General features: G+C 37.5%; 1 protein-coding gene across 1 annotated transcript in view; it reads left to right on the top strand.

Moving 5' to 3' along the window:
* Positions 1 to 14541, top strand: part of sdc2 (syndecan 2) — a 37496-nt gene that overhangs the window by 489 nt on the left and 22466 nt on the right. The gene's annotated exons all lie outside the window — the stretch shown is intronic.

Genomic DNA, 14541 nt, shown 5'->3' with positions numbered 1-14541 from the left:
CGTTATAAAGTAGCTAGTCAAACTGTTTCACTGGACTGATTCATAATTTGCCTTGTGTCAAGTGATAATTAATCTTTTAGATATGTATTGCGTCAGATGTAATGTATCAAGTATCAGTTTCGTTAATCACGGCAGTGTTTTCCAATTCAACTTGGCACTGTTGTTTTACATACACTACACACAAAATGGTTTGTGTGTGTGTTTATTTTTTAATATTAGACTAGTAGCCTATGCAGTGAAGAAAACAAACAAGGCATTAATAAACGTTAGGAATATTGTAGCCTAGAAATATATGATGTTGTCTTGGGTTTTCAGTCCAGATGTGTTGACTGAAATATTCGCCTTTGATGTGCTTCTGACATTTATGGAAAATGTGGAATTATGCTTAATAGTTTTTCAATGTTTTTTACTCTTGTACTGTGAAATTTATGGCAGAGAAAAGTATCCTGTTGTTTCAATCTCAACAGAGTCACAGGGTCTTATAAAACTACTATAAATTCGTCCATAAAACCACCAACTTGGTTGTGGAGACATTTCAGGATGGGTACAAACAAAATGAGGGAAAACAAACAACTTGATGTTTTTGTTCAATTTAGATTAAATGAAATAAATGTAAGCTACTGCAGTGGGAACTACCAGCAGCATTTGTAAAACTGCATTGCCTTCTCAACTGTTGGCAAGCTGAACTTTAAGATTGGACTGCAAACCTATACTTTCAGACCAACAGCAACCATTTTGTTTATAACACTGTGAAAATGTGTCCAACTTCTCCCTAAACCCCCTGCTTAAAGTGACCAGGTGTCTCTCAGAGCAGCTTAACATGCAGAAGCTGTAAATCAGACACTAACTCTCTCTTGGTCACACTTGGCTCGGTTTGCTGGAATGTGAACACATGCGATCCTTGATTGTTTTGCATGGGCTTTCTCTTAAAAGCCACCGTTACTTCTTTGAATCCAAGACGGGGATGGAAAATTTGTGTTTTGAAGCATTGCAAGTGTAACTCATTAACCTTACGTGGGACTCTCTTGCATTTCTGCCTGCCTTATTATACAGTTAATTGGCAATGCATTTGATGAACGTGCATCCTGAATAAGCCAGTCGCTTGTAATTTTTTGACGAAATGCCAAGGGATTGGCACCCATGCTTTGTAATTCCATGGTTGACTGGCATGCTGGTTTGTACTGTCTCCTCCCATTGATTAGAACCTCACTCACTCACTTTGGCCTAGAGGCGTGAAGGCAGCATCAATCTCAATGAGATCCAGCATAGCATATAGATTTTCTATACTGGCATCATGTACGCAGACCAATTAAAGTTATCTGGCTTGAAACCTCTAGGATAATCCATGTGTTTGCCAACCGTTCCCTTCTCTTATAAACTAAAAGAAATGGTTTGTCTGTGATTATGACTTACAAATGTTTTTATTTAGTCTTTTTTGTGCCTCTTCTGACCTCTGCTTTCGCTGAAATTGTATGCTACGGACCTGTCACAGTTTGGTGTGTAGTCTCTGCGGCCAGATGTTTGACCGTGTAATTTGCATGATGTTTTGGTGGGAAGTGTGAACATTGCCTTCGAAATGGAGATGTTTTGCAAGGTCACTGCATGCATGTTTCCTAAAACAGATCTCATTGAGGTTTTCACACAACAAAGTCTTTTTAGCATTTAGAAAGAAATTAGTGTTCTTAATCAGGGTCAGTTTTTCAATTTTCTTTTTGACAGAGATGTGAATACATGCTTTTTTTGCTTTTTTAAATCCACATTTGGTAACTAGCTAAATGTTTGCCGGCACTATTTTTAACATTGTTTATAGTTTTTTTCATTGCATTCTTTAAAACGAAGAGTCCAAAAAGCGTAAGTGATGCCATAGAAGAACCATTTTTGGTTCCCTAAAGAACCTTTCAGTGAACAGTGAACCACTTTTCTTGCATTTAAAAAAAAAATTCAGAACCTTTTTCCATTAGAAGAACCAGAAAATGGAATGGTTCCATGGATTTTAAATGCTCTTCATGGACCATAGATGTCAATTAGGAACTTAGAATGTATTTTGTACACTCTGTCCGGATGCTTACACAATTAAATGAATGCACGGAGCGATCAAGAGCGAGAGACAGTAGCACTCTGACCGCGTTTTCACCCCTCACTTCTGCCAGTCTCTCACCTGAGGCTGTTTTTCTATTTCTGATTAGCAAGGCGGATGGTCACACATCCGCAATAATCCTGCGTACTAAAAAATGTATTGAGTCTGTGAGATAAGGGTCCAGAAGTGCTGCCCGTTTACGTTGTCCTGTAAATATTAATGGTTTAGGGTGGAATATTGAGTTATGAAATAATAATAGTGTAACATGTTACAGCATTTAGCAGATCTATGCTGGAGTTTTCAGGTTTTGATTGGCAGTGATAACTTTGTGTCCACAAATAAGCCAGGAGGTTGTCAGTGGGGAAATTAGATTTCTAGATGGCTGTTATTTACTTTTTTTAACACCTTTCTGAATGAATAAAGTTGGAATTTCATAATTAGAAAAGATTCAATATTTCATCGCAGGAATAAATTGTTTTACTGTATTTTTGATCAAATAAATGCAGCCTTGGTGAGCATAAACGTTTAAAAATGCCCTCAGAATTTGTGAACGGAAGTGTAATTGAAGCATTTTTTTCTTCTCCAGCGTGCATTTAAAGTGGACACGTGGGAGAAAATCTTGCATCCCACCTCTCTTCCCTGGGGGGCATTTTTTGATTGACTCTAACTGTTCCACGTTGCATAATCCTTAATGGTCTCAGCAGGCACTGGGCCGCTAGGCCTGTAAAGGAATCCCAGAGTGCTCTTGTTTTGTCATCAGCCATGCAACCTCAGCCCAGCCGACTTCTCTCCCTGCAGCTAAGCTCGTCATTATTATTACCCTGTCTTCGGTTACTCCAAAGAACAGTGGCATTATTCTTTATCTTCTTTCCCAGCAGATGGAAAGAATGAAGAGGCAGAGTAGGGGAGGGAAAAAAGCAGATATGCCTCGCTATGCTCTGATGGCACATGCCTTGTGCTTGTTTATGTCGGCACCACAAACATCTGCAACACGTATGTGCGTTCGCTTCAAAGCGCCTCTGTTCAGGGTTTTTTTCCCTTGAGAGTTGGAAGCAGTTCTTTCACAGGGATAAAGTCATGCATACCAGTGGGAATCAAACAACGCAAGCTGAGTCGAGCTCGGAAGCGGTGAGAGCAGTGGCAGACCGACACGCTCTATACAGAGCGAGTACTGAAAGTGCTGCTGCCAAAGCACTGCTTTGGCCTGGTTACTGTAGACAGTAAGGAGCCTTAAGGGTGCAAAGCCGTGACCCAGAGCCCCCCCAATGTGAACACACAGGCTTGTGGAAAAAAAAAGAAACCCTCAGCACGCTCCACCATTTAAAACGCACTCCTTTTGCTCCCAGTCTGACTTTACTTGCTCTTTATTAGCTTAGCAAATGGAAAGTTCTTTTGGAGGATTGTGGTTTTAGAACAGCGGTCGAAATGGAGGGGGGTTCGGCTTTCACACTGCAGATTTTGGGGCTGGACAGAATCTGTTTGACGTCAGAGTTTGGTTGGTGTGAAAGTGGTTTGCTGAACTGTGGTACACATCAGTTCATCAGACTTCAACTTTAGGTTCATCAAAGCAACACTTGCAACTGTTTTCAACATTGATAATTTTAAGAAATGTTTATTGAGCATCAAATTAGCATATTAAAATGATTTCTGAAGAATCATGTGACACTGAAGACTGGCGCAATGACTGAACAATTCAGCTTTGCCATCACAGGAATAAATTACAGTTTAAAATATATTAAAATAGGAAATTATTTTAATTTGTAATAGTATTTCCAACCCAGGCTCATGAAAAGACATGCATCTATATACATTTCTGCAACACTGTACACATTTTGCGGCAGTTTCAAAGAGAAATGTTCAGAGAGTGGTGCTAAAACACATTTAATACGTGACCATGCCACATTTTTATTGAGCTGGTACAGGCACATATTGCTGCATTTTTATTACGCTGCTTGAGGTATGTATTGTGGCTTTTCCGAATTCAAATATCCTGGGAGTGTCGCTAAAGGTTAACACTCTATCGTGTTGGAAATATCCCCTAAACCTATAGTGTTAAAGGAGTAGTTCACTTTCAGAACAAAAATTTACAGATAATGTACTCACCCCCTTGTCATCCAAGATGTGCATGTCTTTCTTTCTTCAGTCTTAAGTAAATTCAGATTTTTGAGGAAAACATTTCAGGATTTCTCTCCATATAATGGACTTCTATGGTGCGCCCGAGTTTGAACTGCCAAAATGCAGCTTCAAATGGCTCTAAATGATCACAGCCGAGGAAAGAAGTGTCTTATCAACAAAACGATCAGTTATTTTATATAAAAAAAATACAATTTATATACTTTTTAACCTCAAATGCACATCTTGTCTAGCTCTGTGTGTACTCTGTGTAGAGATTAAAAAGTATATAAATTGTAAATGTTTTTAGAATCGATTCTTTCGCTAGATAAGACCCTTCTTCCTCGGCTGGGATCATTTAGAATCCTTTGAAGCTGCATTTAAACTGCATTTTGGCAGTTCAAACTCGGGGGCACCATAGAAGTCCATTATATGGAGAGAGATCCTGAAATGTTTTCCTCAAAAAACATAATTTCTTTACGACTGAAGAAAAAAAGACATGAACATCTTGGATGTCAAGGGGGTGAGTACATTATCTGTAAATTTTTGTTCTGAAAGTGAACTACTACTTTAACAAATGCAAAAGTACTATTTTAACTTCCTTATGTGGATTTTATGCATGTATTTCCGATGAGCCTGGGTAGAATATTTCACAACATTACTGTTCTTACTGTATTATTAATAATCAAATAAATGCAGCCTGGTGAGCATAAGAGTCTTTTTAAATCACAAAATCTTACCAATTCCAAACTTTTGAACAGTAGTGTAACAGTAATTTCGAATTATGAATAAAACAGTGAAGCGGCATCTTTTTTGCTATCTATTTAAAGTTAAGTAAATAGCTGCCACTTGTAGGGCTGGGCGATTAATTGAAAAATAATCGAAATCGACATTCAGAACCTATAATCGATCAAATGTTTCCAGGTCGATTATTTCGATTACTTTCCCTTTAAAAACAGTACCGCGTGTGGAGTCACGTGACCCCGCTCCGTTACATTACGTTATTCCGCCGACATGTCCATGGAGAGCTTAATAAATTTACAGGATACACGAGTAATGTCGTTTAGAAGACAGCGCTTATTTTCTACTTTGAAAGTGCATTTTCGGTTTTCGGCCGAAAGACTTTTATCACCGAAACAACACGGCCGAAACAGTATGTTGACACAAACAGAAACCGCAGCCTGCACGTGCTTGTCTGAAGCAACACGTCTGCGGTGTGGACGTTTTTCAGTATATCTGAGAAAGACCCACGGATAGCGATTTGCAAAACTTGTTTTGCCGAAATTTCTAGAGGGGTTGTGTCTGCAGTCGTGTGTGCAGTGATAAGAGCAGAGATCGAGACAGATGTAGCTTTCAGTGAGTGAAAAACATTAGCTTTACGTTAGTGTTACGTCACAATATTTTAAAGATATGACTTTTCATACTGTATTTTTATTAATATTTATGTTTTAAACCATGGAGGTGAGCCAATGGAGATCACACAAGCAACGTGAAAACTGCGCAATGTTAAAATGAAAGTGAAAATTGATTTTCAGCATCTGACGTGCATTCTCTCAGAGACAATGAGAGACGATTATACCTTATATGCTGATATTAATTTAGTCCCCTAATATTTTCCTTATGCCCTGAATATGGTGGGAAACGTATAAAAAGAAACGTATATTGTGCAAGGTTTGTTTCAGAAAATCGGTTCTTGAAATAAAGCTCTTAATTTTAATTGAAAACTGCAGTGTTATTAGGGGTTAAGAAAGTATTAATTATGATTTCAGGTGTTAAATGTGGGGACTGAAAGACAAGAAATGATGAAACTTCAAATCTGAGCGCTGCACGTTTCAAAGTCATTTGTTGCGCTGCTTTGTATACCAGTCTGACAGCGCCTCCTGCTGGAAGAGAAACGCGTAGACTTGTAAATGTGAATTTTTTTACAGTCTATGATGTGATGGATCCAGAAGATGTTATAAAAATTTAAACGATTAAACAATTTAAACAAAGGCAGTAAAATATATGTATGTCAAGTAATAAAATACTTGATTGATAATAATTGTTTAAATTAATATAATTGATTTATTCTTTGAAACTTTAATATTAATGTATGCAATTGCAATGCCTTGATTCTAGTAAGATTAGTACACAGTCATAGCCATAAATGGAATGGTACTAATAATTGGCATAATTCTTTCGGTGTTTCGGTTTTCGGCCTTGGTTTCCTCTTTTTCGGTTTCGGCCAAGAATTTTCATTTCGGTGCATCCCTACTTGTCAGTGAACTATGAGGGCAAAAAAATAAATATTATATAAATATAATTAAATATAATTTTATTAATAAATAAAATAATCGTTCAGTAATCGTAATCGAGTTAAAATGTTCAATTAATCGAGATTTTGATTTTAGGCCAAATCGCCCAGCCCTAGCCACTTGTACACTGTAAAAAACAGCCTGTGATATCAGTCTAGTGATTCTCTCTGTCTGAAGGGTAACGTGTGAGATCCCGTGTTTCATAAGCCTTGTCGGTCTTCGCTGTTAGAAAGTGTCGTTTATAATGGAAAAAGCTTTTGGAAAGTTAAGTGAGGAGACGTCTAACTGTGCAGGCTGATGAGTGTAGAAGCCATCTTGTGCAGTGTGAATGTAAGAACAGTGTGAGACACCATCTGTGTGCTGCAGTGTGCATTTCCTATAGTTAGATGTTATGCAAGTCTGTTTTTCATCTGATTCTGCAAAAAATCAGCAACTATCTATCTATCTATCTGTCTGTCTGATTATAATTTTAGTTTATATTAATTAATTCACTCAAAAAGATATTTCAAGGGCCACATGTGGCCTTCGATTTGATACTAAAAGTATTTGCTACTTTGTTTTTTTGTTTATGTCTCTTGCTTCAATAGTATATGATGACTTGACAGCTGGTAAAGGAACTTGATGTCTATGAAGTACAGATATTTAGATAAGCTGTCCGCTGTTTTGATAAACTTGTGAACCACATATACGTGTGAACAAAAAATTGCTAGATTGCTTCTGCTAATACATGTAAGCACTAGGGTTGTCATGATACCAAAAATGACTTACGATACTATACCAGTTGAAGTATCACGATACCAAGTAGTATCACGATACCGTGCAGTATTCTGTTCATTTAAAATTCAATTCTACAAAATGAATAAAAATTTCATAAATAAAAAGATGTAAATGAAAACAGGCAAGATTTTTCTCTGAATGCTTCATTAATGTGAATGAATGACTGGCTGTTGTTATCCCTGAAATCATGTCAACAAAACTCATCTTAGCACTGCACAGAAGCTTCATGGAGTGACATTTAAATGTGGTATTTATACATTTAGACTGTACTTATAATTGCGTAAATAATGTTATAAGATTAATGCTTTAAATACCAAAAGAATGGAACATGACGGTAAACTTAAAACCGCCAGCAGATGGCAGCAGTGTTGATGATTGAATTACTGAGTTGTTCAAACGATTCTTTCAAAACAGCTGAATCATTCAGGAGTAAATCAAATGACTCGTTTTTATGAATGGCTTAGTGAATCAGTGATTCGCCCAAACCAACGCGGATTCGGATTCGAACACAGAAACGAAACAAAAACATCTTGCTCATGTCATATTGATGAAGTGTCACTAGCATTTTTGCTGCCATATCTTAAAATTTCCAAGTTAGCAGCTTGTGTATTAAAACGTATTAATTTATAATGTTAAAAAAATACATGTATATACTGATTGATAAGAACCAATTGCAAAACCACTATGTTAATGAATGGAATTGCATTCGTGATTGCAAAGATGCTTCCAGAAACGAATTATTACAATACGAAAATTCTTTCTAGTAAAATATTTTGATGTTTAATAATTGATTCTTGGTTCTATTTTTTTTTTTTTATAACATCAGACGGTCTGAATCAGACCCTCTCTTCTGATAAACTGCAGCGTGAACAACGACGTGCACGCGCACCACCTTATTTCAAACAACTGAAGCGTCAGGAAACACTGAATACCATATAAAGCGTAGACAATGCCTGTACTACACAAAGCACAGCAGAAATACATTTTGGCAATCAACTTGTAATGTTTCTGCTGGCGTGCATGTTCAAACGAACGTTTTAAACTGTGTTCCTGTCTTGCATACAACATATCATACGGTGCTACCCTATTGACGATACTACCGTTTCAAAAATGCAAAGGCACCGCGGGTATATTTAAGCTTTAGTATCGCGATACTACCATAGTACCGGTATACCGTGCAACCCTAGTAAGCACTCTTTGACATCTGTGAATGCGCCTAATTAAATTACACAAATAATTTTTCAATGTCACTTCAGTTAATTAACCATAGGTTGAGATTGATATTTTCACAGCATGTTTTCAAGCGTTACTTTAATTTCCACATGCCACTCTGACAATATGACAAGTGGTTGTTATGGGAACCATTTAGAAACCATAGCTCTTAAAAGCTGCACTTTGGAAGCCGAGTACTTTACACACGTTTTTCTCGATTGCCTTGGCGAATGTGGCCTTGCTTAAAACACACTGAAGCATGCAGGAAGATTTTTGAGGTGATGTGACTTTTCTCTGGTGGTTTCTGAACACTGAAATCTGGTCCCCTCCAGCTGTTCTGAACCATCGATTGCACCCACTGATACTGGTGGCAGCCACCATATCCAATTTCTTTTAACTGTGTCCACCTAATCAGACCGTGGGTACATTGCTTAGAAAACGACTGCGGCAGTGAGACGAGCGACCCAAGAGGAGATTTTGTTGATCTTTAATCATTGTGGTTCAGAAAGCATACTGACCCTTCGGGAGTTTTGATGTGCTCGGATGCATTAATTCGACAGCCCCGCACGCCGCTGTTAATCTGGCCTAATGCACTCTGTTAACACCCATTTGTGTGCTGTAAACTGCACTCTGATCTCCTTTCTCATCCAGTAGCATTCCGTCACACTGTTTAAATGAGAAAAGGGTGAACTTAGAAGAGCCTGTCCAAATGAGTGCGCTGTCATTGTTCGCACAAATGAAATTGACACGCTCAGCACTGAGCCGACCGTCGAGGACCACCAGTCTGATTTCGTACAATTTAAAACCGTGGAAAACTGAGTTTTTCTGGTGCAACCTACCAGCTGAGACAGTTCACGCATAAACTTCAGGTTACTGTTCAGCATTCAGGTCAGTAATGTAATGCTAATTATTTGGTTTGCATCTATTTGTTCAAAACTGTATTAAAAATGCAGTTCAAGCATACAGTGACTTCTAATTTTTAATTTTTTTGGGGGGGACATAAATTAAAAAAATTATCCAACTCTCCTAGCTGAAAAGATTATAATAATTCTATATTAAATAAAAATAAATAAATAAATTATATATATGAATACTGACCCTAGAGCTGGGGGGTGAAAATGTTTTGGGTAAAAGTTTTTCAAACATGTTTTTTTTTATTTTTTATTTTTATTTTTTTTATTTTTTTACTTTTTATTTTTCAGGATAAATTTAACTTATTTTGTCTTCTGGGAAACATGTAAGTAACGTCTGAAGGGCAGCAGTAAATGGAAAAATTTGATATTTGGGAAAAATAAGAAAAATGTACACATCTTCATTCTGTTCAAAAGTTTTCACCCCCGGCTCTTAATGCATTGTGTTTCCTTCTGAAGCACCAGTGAGCGTTTGAACCTTCTGTAATAGTTGCATAAGAGTCCCTCGGTTGTCCTCAGTGTGAAAAGATGGATCTCAAAATCATACAGTCATTGTTGGAAAGGGTTCAAATACACAAAAATGCTGAAAAACCAAAGAATTTGTGAGACCTGAAGGATCTGAAGAACAGCAGGCAATTTAACTGTTCAGGACAAACAAGGGACTCATGAACAACTATCACTAAAAAACGAAAAACAAAAAACATAGCTGTGGATCATTCAGGTAAGAACACAATTTGACATTTGAACGGGGTCATTTTAAAAAATTCAACTATTTTCTCTTGTGGACTGTATGTAAACGTCTTTTATGTGAAATGCATTGATATGATATGCATTTTGTCTGATCCCTCTTATTTTGGTAAAATAATTAACTTGTTGCAGGTTCCGCAAGGTGTATGTTAACTTTTGACTTCAAATGTATATATATATTTTAAGTAACATAAATTATTAATAAACTTAAAAGTATATGACACAACATTTTAGAGTTATTAAATTTAAATGTTTTTTTGGGAAATGGTGCAAAGGTTTTTCAAATCCATATGAGACCAACATGAATACAAAGAGTGTGTTTCTAGTAACTTGGCACATGTGTTTTACACTAGATTTTTCCCCTCATTTTCTTTATTGTGGACTCTCTTAATTTGTTATTGACCCATCCATCACATTCAGGATAACTTGCATGTGTTCTTAGTTATTGCCTATAGGCCCCGTAGGACATTAAACATTTCTTTTTGGCACTGTGAGCTTCCTTTTGTTGTATTGTGCATCTGTTCCTGCTTTGTATCACCTTCGTCAAACTCCCCCAGCCAATATTCGCTTTGTTTTCTTTTTTCACGCTGCACTGACAGTACAAATCAGACACATTCAATACAGAGATCACAAACATATTTCTGTGTAATCATGGCCCCTTTCATGGAAAAACTGAGTAAATCCGAGCCTAGCTTGTATTACAAGGAATAATTAACTAAGTGTTGACTCTACGTTGTGTACACACTAATAAACCAAAGCAGAAGCGCCATGCGGTGGTTCCTCTTTGGTGTGGCTTGGGTCGCCACTAGACCAGTGCTAATTCGGCACAGTTCTTTCTGTTACCACTTAGCCTGACAAACATCTAGCATTAACCATCAATTGGGCCTTTAAAGTGTCTCAGTGTTTCCATACAGCAACCACAATGAGTCTTATCAGCAAACATTAGATCAGACTGGCTCTTGGTTAGTCATACGGTGGAAAGGGGTTTTCAGTGCTTCTGGGACTGGAAAAAGGCGACTCGTTGAAACCACACACATTCCTTTTGAATTACAGCAGAGAGTAAAACGAGCAGGGCAGAACAGTGTGTGAGGTTTGGCAGAGATTTGCAATGTGTTTTTTGTGGTGCAGTTTGTCAACAGTCTGGTGTTGGACCGTGGAGCGGGTTCCTCTCTGTCCTGATAAACTCTGCAGTGTCTGTTGGGAAGAACCATCTCTTCCTCCCATTGCTCATCTGCGCTCTTCATCATGAAAGATTTAAAGCTCAGACGAGCTCTGGTACAGGACCTATTTCTGTTTGCCAAAGCTGAATTATTTACATTTACATTTTGGCCATATGCTTTAAGAATCCTCTTAAGACTGTTTCTGTTGTCAGGAAAACTAGATATATGTAGAAAGGCAACAGTTAATTTTCTTTATGACAATTATAGTATATACAAGTAGAAAAAATAGTCAGGAAAGCAGGAAAACACTTTAATTAATTCCTGATGATTGCGATTAATAGCCACTTTCACACATGAAGCGCATTAAATTGTCTGATGGGAAATGTTCCACATCTGTTGTTCACAAATGAAGCTCTTTCGTTTCGGTCTGCAGCTGATTTAACAGTATTTTTCAACAACAAGTCCTCTTCACACATGACCACTAGAAAATGAGGCTATATTAGACTTTGTTAGGAACCTCTTGTCTTGGATTCATTGGTACCATATTGGCTGATATTACAGTTTCTTTGTTTCTGTTTAAGAGTATTGGGTGAATACCCTTGCCATCATCTAATGCTAACTTAAATTGAAAGAATCAGGTCACCCAAAAATGAAAACTACCTCATGATTTGCTCACCCTCAAGCCGTCCTGGATGTTTATGACTTTAATCTTTCAGACGAATACAATCGGAGTTATATTAAACAATGTCATGGCTCTTCCAAGCTTTATAATGGCAGTGAATGGGTGTTGAGATTTTGAAGTTCAATAAAGTCCATCTATCCATCATAAAAAGTGCTCCACACATCTCCGGGGTGTTAATAAAGACCTTCTGAAGGCAAACCAATACGTTTGTGTAGGAAAAATATCTGTATTTAAAACTTTATAACCCGTAATCTATAGCTTCCACTATCCACTAAATTGACATTTAAAGTGGAAATGAAACAGTCAGTCCAGCGAACCAACCTTGTGACGCCACACGCTGTGGTACTGCAAGATGGCAGTGCCCTTGCTCCAAAAGCTATAACAAAACATCCTTTTTTCTTTAAAATGGTTACATGAATCATTGTTATATATATTTGAATTCAAGTGGAAATCACTTTACTAAATACTGCAAACTTGACTTACCGCTTCACTTCCACTTTAAAGCCGTTATCGACCAATTCCGATATCAGTCTGCTTGATACGACAGTTAGCAGAAACTAGAAATTATGGATTACAAAATTTTAAATATGGATATTTTTCTTACACAAACACATCAAATCATTTTTAGAAGGCCTTTATTAACTCCCTGGAGCAGTGTGAAGCACTTTTTTATGATGATGGATGCACTTTTTTGGCTTTAAAATCTCAACACCAATTCACTGCCATTATAAAGCTTGGAAGAGCCAGGACTTTTTCTTTAATATAACTCTGATTGTATTCATCTGAAAGAAGAAAGTCATATACACCTAGGATGGCTTGAGGATAAATCATGGAGTAATTTTCATTTTTGGATGAACTATCCCTTTCATATAATTGGCTCAAAATAAATGTGACCCTGGACCACAAAACCAGTCTTAAGTCGCTGGGGTATATTTGTAGCAATAGCCAAAAATACATTGCATGGGTCAAAATTTTTGATTTTTCTTTTATGCCAAAAATCATTAGGAAATTAAGTAAAGATCATGTTCCATGATGATTCTTTGTAAGATTCCTACTGTAAATATATCAAAATGTAATTTTTGATTAGTAATATGCATTGTTAAGAACCTAATTTGGACAACTTTAAAGGTGATTTTCTCAGTATTTTGATTTTTTTGCACCCTCAGATTCCTGATTTTCAAATAGATGTATCTCGACCAAATATTGTCCTATCATAGCAAACCATACATCAATAGAAAGCTTATTTATTGAGCATTCATATGATGTATACATCTCAGTTTTGTAAAATTTAACCTTATGACTGGTTTTGTGGTCCAGGGTCACAAATATTGGTTAAATTGATATTGCTGTCTGTTGATGTCTAAATTCATTTGTAACATTTACTGTAATTGATTTTAGTGTTTCATTTTTTATTTATTTTAGTAAAAATTTGATTAGCAAAGGCTTTTTTTTGTTTGATATTAAATTGTCCTACATGTTTCTTGACTGTATGGTTTCAGTGCTCCAGTATTGTGACCGGCATTGTTCATTTGTTTACTGAAAACCTTGAATATAGGTTTGTTTGTCGGCCCTTTAACGTGTGGCCTGATTTGCCCAGTCAACCCTAGCAATCCAACTAAGCTCATGCATGTGCCACTATAACCCTGATGCCTTCGCAAAGCTCTAATCCGTAATGCAACCTTGCCTCTGTGTGAAAGAGCAGCATGATGTTTCATCTACTGCATACTTTGAGAAAATGACCTGTGCTTCATAATCACACCCGAATCCACTGCTTCTCTTAGCTGATGGATAGATGAAGCGAAACAGCAGATGTTTTCGCTGAAGATAAAACCAAGGCCACTTCAAGTGAAGGTGTTGCCATTCCTAGAACAGAAATTGTAGGTTGTAACAAGACCGTGTGCTCGAGTTTGTGGATTAGCCCCACATAATGGGATCAGAAATCACCACCTGCTGCTTTCTCCAGCGGCCTGCATCCCTCGTTCACTTTATTAATACGTGCTATACCTTTCTCTCCATCAAAACAACACACGCAGACCAGATGGATGTCTGCGCCACCAAAACACCACTTTACCCTGCAATCTAATATCCTGCTGTTCGACGTTCAATCTGACTCTCTTGAAAAATAGAACAAAGAGACAACCCTTTCACCTTTCATTGCTTTTAAAGTCTTGCTCTGTTTTCTCTCGTCACCAATTTTGGGATTTTTGAAAAGTGTTTTTTTTTTCACTCCTGGCTTTTCCCTTCCCCCTCTTCCCAAATGCCATGGCCTCCTGACTCCCTTGAGGACAAATCCTCTTAAGGCAAAGGTTGGATGGGAATTCAATTGCGACAGAGTGAGGATTGGAACAGATCAGCTACTGAAGCGTCGAAATCGCCTCCAGCTTTTATCTCTGCAGATAAGGGCCCATTTGCAGCGCCAAGTGATGAACAACTCTGGCAGGTCATCATTTTTGATGCCTATGTAAACGGATGGGCGAAAAACAGTTCGTGTCAGCACAAACTTTCAGGAAAAAGCTCCCACTTTTCGATTCCTGCGCTATTAGTGAAACCTGACTAGCTGGCACTTAAA

Source organism: Garra rufa, chromosome 17 (assembly GCF_049309525.1).
Source record: "Garra rufa chromosome 17, GarRuf1.0, whole genome shotgun sequence".
Classification (NCBI taxonomy): Eukaryota; Metazoa; Chordata; class Actinopteri; order Cypriniformes; family Cyprinidae; genus Garra; species Garra rufa.
Note: the sequence above shows the minus strand (reverse complement) of the source record. Positions and strands in the feature narration are given on the sequence as shown.